This window comes from Perognathus longimembris, chromosome 28, assembly GCF_023159225.1.
Source record: "Perognathus longimembris pacificus isolate PPM17 chromosome 28, ASM2315922v1, whole genome shotgun sequence".
Classification (NCBI taxonomy): domain Eukaryota; kingdom Metazoa; phylum Chordata; class Mammalia; order Rodentia; family Heteromyidae; genus Perognathus; species Perognathus longimembris.
Window position 1 is genome coordinate 1205103 of NC_063188.1, and position 8448 is coordinate 1213550.

Sequence of the window (8448 nt, forward strand, 5' to 3'; positions counted from 1 at the left end):
GCTTCCTCAGCTGGCTTCGAGGACATCATGTGAGGCCCAGGCTGTTGTTTAAACAGGTACGATTGTTTGCTAAGGCTCCTTTCAGAAAGCCTCATTTCCCTACCCAGAAGCAACCGGGCGTAGCTCTTGATGCTTGCCTCTTTGTTTCTCTCTTAGCACATGCTCTTCTTCCTTCACTATTGGCACAGTTGCGGCAGCTCCTCATCTGGAATGACATCTTTTTTTTTTTCTGTCAGTTATGGGTCTTGAACGCTGGGCCTGGGCACGGTCCCTGAGCTCTTTTATTTAAGCCACAGCACCACTTCCAGTTTTCTGGTGGTTCATTGGAGGTAAGAGTCTCACAGACTTTCCTTCCCAGGCTGGCTTTGAACTTGGATCCTCAGATCTCAGCCTCCTGAGTAGCTAGGCTTACAGGCATGAGCCACCAGCACTTGGCATATTTGTAGGTCTTATAATTAGATTTGATTCAAGTTCAACTTTGTGCATGGAGTGACATAAAGGTCAAGATTCATTCTCAGCATGTGCACATCATTTGTTCCATTACCTGTACTATCTATTCTTATGCCAACCCTACACTGTTTTCATTACTGTAGAATTGTAGCAAGTCTGAAGACCAGGCAATACAAATGTATATATTCTTTAACTCTATTCTCAAAACCTTTTTCATTAGTCTATATAATTTGCATTTCCATAATCACCTTGTCAGTTTGTACTGAAAAAGCAAGGCTTCCTGGATTCTTATTATAATTCTACAGAGTATAGAACTATTAGAATTGGGGGCTGGGGATATGGCCTAGTGTCAAGAGTGCTTGCCTTGCATACATGAAGCCCTGGGTTCGATTCCCCAGCACCACATATACAGAAAATGGCCAGAAGTGGCGCTGTGGCTCAAGTGGTAGAGTGCTAGCCTTGAGCAAAAAGAAGCCAGGGACAGTGCTCAGGCCCTGAGTCCAAGGCCCAGGACTGGCAACAAAAACAAAACAATTTTTTAAAATAACTATTAGAATTCATATCCTAACAATAATGAGTATTTGAGGGCAGAGATATGGCTCAAATGGAAGACCACCTGCCTACTCAGGTACAAGGCCCTGAGTTCAAACCCTCCCACCCCTAAGTAACAATAGTTATAATAGTATGTCTTCCAACCTATCAATATGGTATTTTCTTCATTTATTTGATTTTTTTGCCAGTCCTAGGGCTTGATCTCAGGGCCTGAGCACTGTTCCTGAGCTTCTTTTGCTCTTCCACTTGGGCCACAGCTCCACTTTGATTTTTTCTGTGTATGTGGTGCCGAGGAATTGAACCCAGGGCTTCATGCATGCTAGGCAAGCACTCTACCACTAAGCCACTTTCCCAGCCCCTCTTCATTTTTTTGAGTTTATTTAACTTCTCAGTGATGTTTTGTAGTTTTCCGAGTGTGGGTTTTACACACACACACACACATATATCTATATATAATGTTATTCTTAAGTATTTAATATTTTCAATACTAAGATAATGGCACTTTTATTTACTTAAGGTTTTTTGAGATAGGATCTTGCTATGTAACCCAGCCTTGCCTGGAACTCTTCCTCCTGCGTCTGCAGCCTGCTGCGTGCCCAGCGCGTAGGCCTGCGCCAGCACACGCAGCTAGACACGCAGCTTTTCTCTGTGTGTGCCACGTTGGATTTGGAACTCAGGGCCCTGTGCTCTTGCTCTGCCAGGCTCTGCCTTTCTTTCATGTTTCCATTTCCTGGAGTTCATTTCCATAAACATTATTTTATAAGGTTACAGTCACATAGACATTGTGCCTTTGCTACCACTTTTCTAGTTTCTTATGGTAAAAACATAAATACATTGATTTGAGGTATTTCTTTTTTCTAACATAAACTGTTAATGTCATGCCTTTTTTCCAGGCTTATTTGTTGAATTTTCAAGTTTGGATGTTTTACATTTTAATTTCCATACAGTTACAGATCCATCCTTCCTTCCTTTCTTCCCTTCCTTCCTTCCTTCCTTCCTTCCTTCCTTCCTTCCTTCCTTCCTTCCTTCCTTCCTTCCTTCCTTCCTTCCTTCCTCCCCTCCCTCCCTCCCTCCCTCCCTCCTTTCTTCCCTCTTTCCCTCCTTCCTTTCTTTGTTTGGTTGTGGTGCTTGAACTCAGGGCTTGAGTACTGTCCCTGAGCTCTTTTTTGCTTAAGGCTAGTGTTCTACCACTTTGAGCTACTGGGGCACTTCTGTCTTCTCCTGGCGGTTCTTTGGAGATAAGCGTCTCAGGGACTTGCTTGCCAGAGCTGCCTTTCAATCTGGATCTTCAAATCTCAGCCTACTGAGTAACTAGGATTACAGGTGTGAGCCACTAGTGCCCTGCTAGGGTTGTTCCCTTAATGCTTTTGGGTTAATGGGTTATTTCAAAGTGTTTTTTTTCATTTGCAAATGTTGGAAATGCTATTTGCTAGATGTCCTGCTCTTGTTCTCTAATTCAACATCCTCGTGGTCATGTACAATGCACGTCCTCTTCTGCATCATTTGCTAAGGGCTGTTCAGTGGTCCCCATCGCCATGGAGGTGAATATTCCATGTGCACTTGTGAGTCATGTCCTATGCTGCTTTTGGATGTTGAGCTCTATAAATATCAACTAGGTCAATGTGGTTGATAGTGTTGTTCAAATCTGTATTGGGGCTGATTTTTTTCCTGTTTGTTTTATCTACTACTGAGAAAAGGCTGTTAAGTCTAAAATAGGTTTGAAGATTTGTCTCTTTCCACCACCATTTAATGATATCAAATTCTGTTTAATTTGTTTCAGAGATTAGTTATTACCTGCTCACATATTTGAAATGCTTATGTCTTCTTTATTATTTCTTCCTCTTTCTCACTGTTAATTATTTTTCTCTTCAGTTCTCCTCTGTGTGACATTAGCATACCCTACCAGCTTTCTTGCGCTCAGTATTTTCTTGGGTTATCTTTTCCCATCCTTTTATTCATGACCTCTCTGTGACTTGCTGCTTAAAATATGATCCTTGTAAATAACATATAGCTATTTGCTCTAAGCCCGACAGTCTCTGTCTTTTAACTAGTGTGAAGCAGATTGTGTTTTTCAAAGGTAGCCCCAACAATACCCGACATCCCACATGCTCTCCTGGACTCCTGCCACCTCCCCATCAAGGGGTGGAGTGTAACGCCCTTCCCTCCCACCAGCTGGGCATGCTCGTGACTTGCTTGGAATTAAGATAATCTGCTGAAAGTGCTGCTCTCTGCTGCAGGGGCTGCCTCACTGGAAGGATTCTCGCGTGTCAGGACCACTTCCCCACCAACCATGAGGAAGTTCCAATGTGTTCGGAGAAAATCCAAGGGCAAGGCCCGGCAGTTCACCACTGCTCCATCCGGTCTCTGTCTCACAACAACCACGTGAACAAACCAGCCCAGAACTTGCACATTGATAATGTCTTGTTATCAGTTTTGGAAATTTTTGGTCAGATCTCTTCAGATGTTTCCATGCTGCATCCTTTCTCTGCACATGGGTTTAAAGCATTTAACATTCTTACCCACATCTCACATGCTCTGTTTTGTGACAACCCCCCCACATATTTATTTCTCTTTGTGTTTTAGTCTGGAAAATTTCTCCTTAATTGCTCAAGTGTGAGCCCTTCCCAAATGACTTTTAAAATGTGGCAATCTATTTAGTGATCTGACATAAATATGGGTAAATTGATAGAGATATCAATAAGCATTTTTTTGTGAGTCCTGGGGCTTGAACTGGGTTGGAGTGGGCTCCTTTTCCCCTCAGTTGTGGGGCTTGAACTCAAGGCCTAGGCATTGTCTCTGAGCCCCGTACTCTTCAGGAGGAAGGAAGCCATATGCATGGTGTATGACCATGTAACATATCAACATGTTTGAAAATGCCACTAGTCATTTATCGTTTCGCAAGTTCTGTGGGGCAGGATGAAGGTGTGGCTTAAGTTGATACTTAGGAACAAGCTCTTGTGTGGTTGAACTTGGGATGCTGTTTATACCAAGATTTATACCAAGATTTGGCTGGAAGATGTGGGGTTTTATTTTTTGTTTTGTTTTGTTTTTTTGCTACTCCTGGGGATTGAACTCGGGGCCTGAGCACTGTCCCTGGCTTCTTTTTGCTCAAGGCTAGCACTCTACCACTTGAGCCACAGTGCCACTTCCGGCTTTTTCTATATATGTGGTGCTGAGGAATCGAACCCAGGGCTTCACGCATGCTAGGCAAGCACTAAGCCACATTCCCAGCCCATGTTTCTTAAAATTAATGTATTGTTATTATAAAGGTAATGTACAAAGGGATTACAGTTATGTGAGTCAGGTAATGAGTACATTTCTCTTCATACAGTGTCTTCTGTGCCCTCCCCCCCCCATCTCCACCCAGGAGTTGTGTGGCTCCCTTTCATCTGTGTGGCTTTTGGTTTTGATTCTGGTACTGGAGAAGGAACTCTGGGTCTTGCACCTGCTAAACACATGCTAAGGACATGCTTTTCTTCTGACTTACATCCCCAGTCTTGGATGAGCCATTTTCAAAATGGTGTAGTCACGGTTGTAGGTGAAAAACCTAGGTTCCACTCTGTATGAGCTCAGCTTTCGCTTTGGTGGTCTTGACGGCCTTGGTGGCACTGGTGAGAGTCCTTATTAAGTGGCAGCTGGCTCTTCCCCCACAGAGCAGTCCAAGAAGGGGAATCAAGAGGAAGTAGGAGGGCATCAGTGCTTCACGCCTGTAATCCTAGCTACTTAGGACGCTGAGATTAGAAGCCAGCCGGGACAGGAAAATCTATGAGTCTTATCTCCAATTCAGCACCCAAAAAGCCCAAACTGAAGCTATGGCTCAAGTGGTAGAGCACTAGCCTTGAGAACAAAAGCTCACGGACAGCACCCAGGCCCTGAGTTCAAGGCCCAGGACTGGCAACAAAGATAAAAATTACTAGCCATTAGTTATACAAGGGACGGGTGTTCATTGTGACATTTCCATATACATGTGCAGTGTGTCCCATCAACCTCATTCCCGCTGTCTTCTCCTTCCTCCTCTCCCTCCTCTCTTCTCCTTCTCCTTTTTTTTTTAATTCTTATTTTTTTTTTTACCATGGTAGAGAGTCACTGTGTTGCTCAGGCTGGTCTGAAACTGGCAATCCTCTTGCCTCAGTCTCCCAAGTGCTAAGATGACGAGGCAGCAAGCCAGCTGGGTGTCACTTCTTGAAGGGAGTCATCTCAAGGAATTGGTGGACCTACATTATAACCATCAGAGTGCAGATATCGATTAACTTTAGAATTTGTTAAGAATGCATGTTAAAATAGCTACAGTAACTACTAAAAAATTCATACAGTGTTTCTAAACAGAGGGGGAAGTGAAAGGAGAAAACAAATCCAATCCATCCGAAACATAACCAAGAGCAGAGCTTTGCTTGGGCCTGTCACCTGCTCTCAGCTTTCATTCCATCCTGTGAATGAGCATGAGCTGGATGGCTCCCAGACCTCCACGCAGCTGAGCTTTGCAAAACCAACTGGCTCCTGCACTCACCTGGCGTGTGGATAGTCAAAGCAGCGAGGTGGTGCTCCTGCCTGGCAGCTGCATTTCCACTGCACATCAAGGAAATGCCTGTGTCTCCGAGGTACATTAGGGGACACCAGCAGTAGCAGTAGCTCTGTGTGTGTGTGTGTGTGTGTGTGTGTGCATGTGCACACACGTGCACACCAGTATTGTGGCTTAAACTCAGGGCCTCAAGCTCACTTAGTCACTTAGCTTTTCCAGTCATGGCTGGTGCTCTAACACTTGAGTCACATCTCTACTTCTGGCTTTTTGGTGGTTCATTGGAGATAATCATCTCCCGCATTTGTCTGCCTAGGCTGGCTTCAAACCTTGATCCTCAGATCTCAGCCTCCTGGGTAGCTAAGGTTACAGGCATGAGCCACCAGCACCTGCCTTTTTTACAAAGTTGTTTTTCCCCCCCTTTTTCTTTCTTGTTAGTTGTGGGGCTTGAACTCAGGGCTTGAGTGCTGTTCCTGAGCTTTTTCTGCTCAAGGCTAGCTCGCTACCACTTGGCATCACAGCGCCACTTCCGGGGGGGAGGTGGTTAAATGGATTTTCTTGACTGGTTTGGCTTTGAACTGCGATCCTGAGATCTTAGCTTCCTGAGTAGCTAGGATTATAGGAGTGAGCCCCCCAGCGCCAGGCTTACAGAATTTTTAAAAAAGGCTTTTTAAAATATTGTTTTCCAACATGGCTGCATTAAATATTTAAGTAATTCAAATAAAAATATATAATATTTGGTCCAGATGTTAGGAACAGTAAAGATAAAGCTCTTTTATGCTGTTCTTCTAAAACTGTTCCATACAAATAAAAGATCTCCTGAATGCAGAATACTATAAAACAAACAAACAAACAAACCAAAAAAACCAACTAGTACAAAGCAAGGCCTGAAGCCTGGCTGAACAAGCCAACCAAGTAAGTCCTAAGCCCTGAGTCCAAACCTCAGTGCTATTTACAAAGGAAAAAATGACAAAACCACAAACAAATGGTGGATTTGGCCAGGCACTGGTGTCTCACATCTGTAATCCTAACTACTCAGCAGGCTGAGATCTGAGGATCATGGTTTGAAGCCAGCCATAGCAGGACAGTTCATGAGACTCTTATCTCCAATCAATCACCAGAAAACTGGAAGTGGCGCTGTGGCTCAAAGTGGTAGAGTGCTAGCCTTGAGTAGAGAGCTCAGGGATGACGCTCAGGTCCTGAGTATGAGCCTCATGACAAAAATGGTGGATTTTAATGTATGCTTCTACTTCAGTATGGATGAGTAAGGAAATGGGCATTGTGGTCAAGCAGAAGCAAGTTTGAATCCCAGGTCTTTCATTTACCTTCTGGGTGATTTTGCATAAGTCATTTGATTCCTCTGAGCTTTAGGTTGCTGATGTGAAAAATGGAGGTAGTAGCAGTGCACATTGTGGAGGAATGAGTGAAGATAACAGGTGGGGTGCACTGCAGAATGCCTCCTGTGCCCTGTGATCTCTGTGTGAACCCCAGTTTTCTTTGGAAGAGAATAATGGGATTTTGATTATGGGGTCCTGTGCAGATGTAATGAAGTAATGAAAGGTTCTTTCATGCGGTTCTCATTGACCCATTCCTGGAGTAATTTGGGTTTCAGTGTCCTGATCTATGAGACAGAGGCATGGATGAACTTCATGGGTTAGTGCGCAAAATAAATCTGCTAATATATGAACCATGCTTAGAACAATGACAGATTCATGGTACTGCTTACCAAATGTGCTATCATGTAACAACAGTAATTAATATGCTTATGATTAATGGAAACTGTATCCAGTGTTAGACATTAGTGGCTCTGTTCCTTTTTTGGGGCTCTGTCCCTTTTTTTGTTTGTTTGTTTTTTTGTTTGGTCGTGGGGCTTGAACTCTGGGCCTGGGCCCTGTTCCTGAGCTCTTCAGCTCAACCCTAGCACTCTACCATTTTAAGCCACAGCACCACTTGTAGTTTTCTGGTGGTTTATTGGAGATAAGAGTGTCACGGACTTTCCTGCCCAAACTGGCTTTGAACCGCAATTCTCAGATCTCAGGCTGTTAAGTAGTTAGAAGTGCAGGCGTGAGCTTGTGGTGCCTAGCTTCTGTTCCTTTCTTACTGAACCCCCTTGTCAATGTCACTATAGCAATCACCACGAAACCACAGCTCAGGTGAGGGATCTGGGTTGCGGTGTGGGTTGCCAGCGTGAGTGGAAGCAGCAGCTTGAGAGGGGAGGCCCAGGCCAGTTTGTGCCAGGCCTATCAGAGCTCTTATCAGTTGGGACAGGAAGCTGAAGTGCGCTTGGTGCCTCATGGAAAATACCCTTCTCTGCCCGGCTCATGTGACCCCTGGCCTCATGTGTGACCCAGGCAGGCTCCGTGTCCTTTGCTGTCTCCTGAAGACATTGAGCCAGTGGCATATCACCTGCAGCAGTCAGGGCAGGTCCCCTCAGGGTCATGAGAGGCAAGTGTTAGAGCAAGGGGGTTGCAGAGTGTCCTTGGCTTGCTTGCATTCTGTATGTCTCTCTCTCTGTCTCTGTGTCTCTGTGTCTCTGTCTCTGTCTCTTTGTCTCTGTCTCTGTCTCTGTGTGTCTCTCTCTCTCTCTCCCTCCCTTTACTTAGGGGCCTTGTCCACTCTCCTAACGAGCGTCTCAGAGGGAGGGGTGGGGGCACCCCTAGCCTCTTCTTGCTGAGGAAAGGAAGCTGGCAGGGGCAGGAGGTGGGTCAATGGCGTGGGGGGGGGGGGGGCTGACAGCAGAACCGTGCACCAATTGAGGGGTGTTGGCAGGCCAAGCTGAGGGCCTCAGGAACGCTTCACTAAGCAACAGGCATGCCCATAAAAATACCATGGCCACCAGGGCTGCAATCTGCCATCTGGGCCCTAGGCCTTCCTTGCCCTGCGGCTGGAGCCGGGTCGGCTCTCGCCCGGTCATTCCAGCCCCCTCCCCG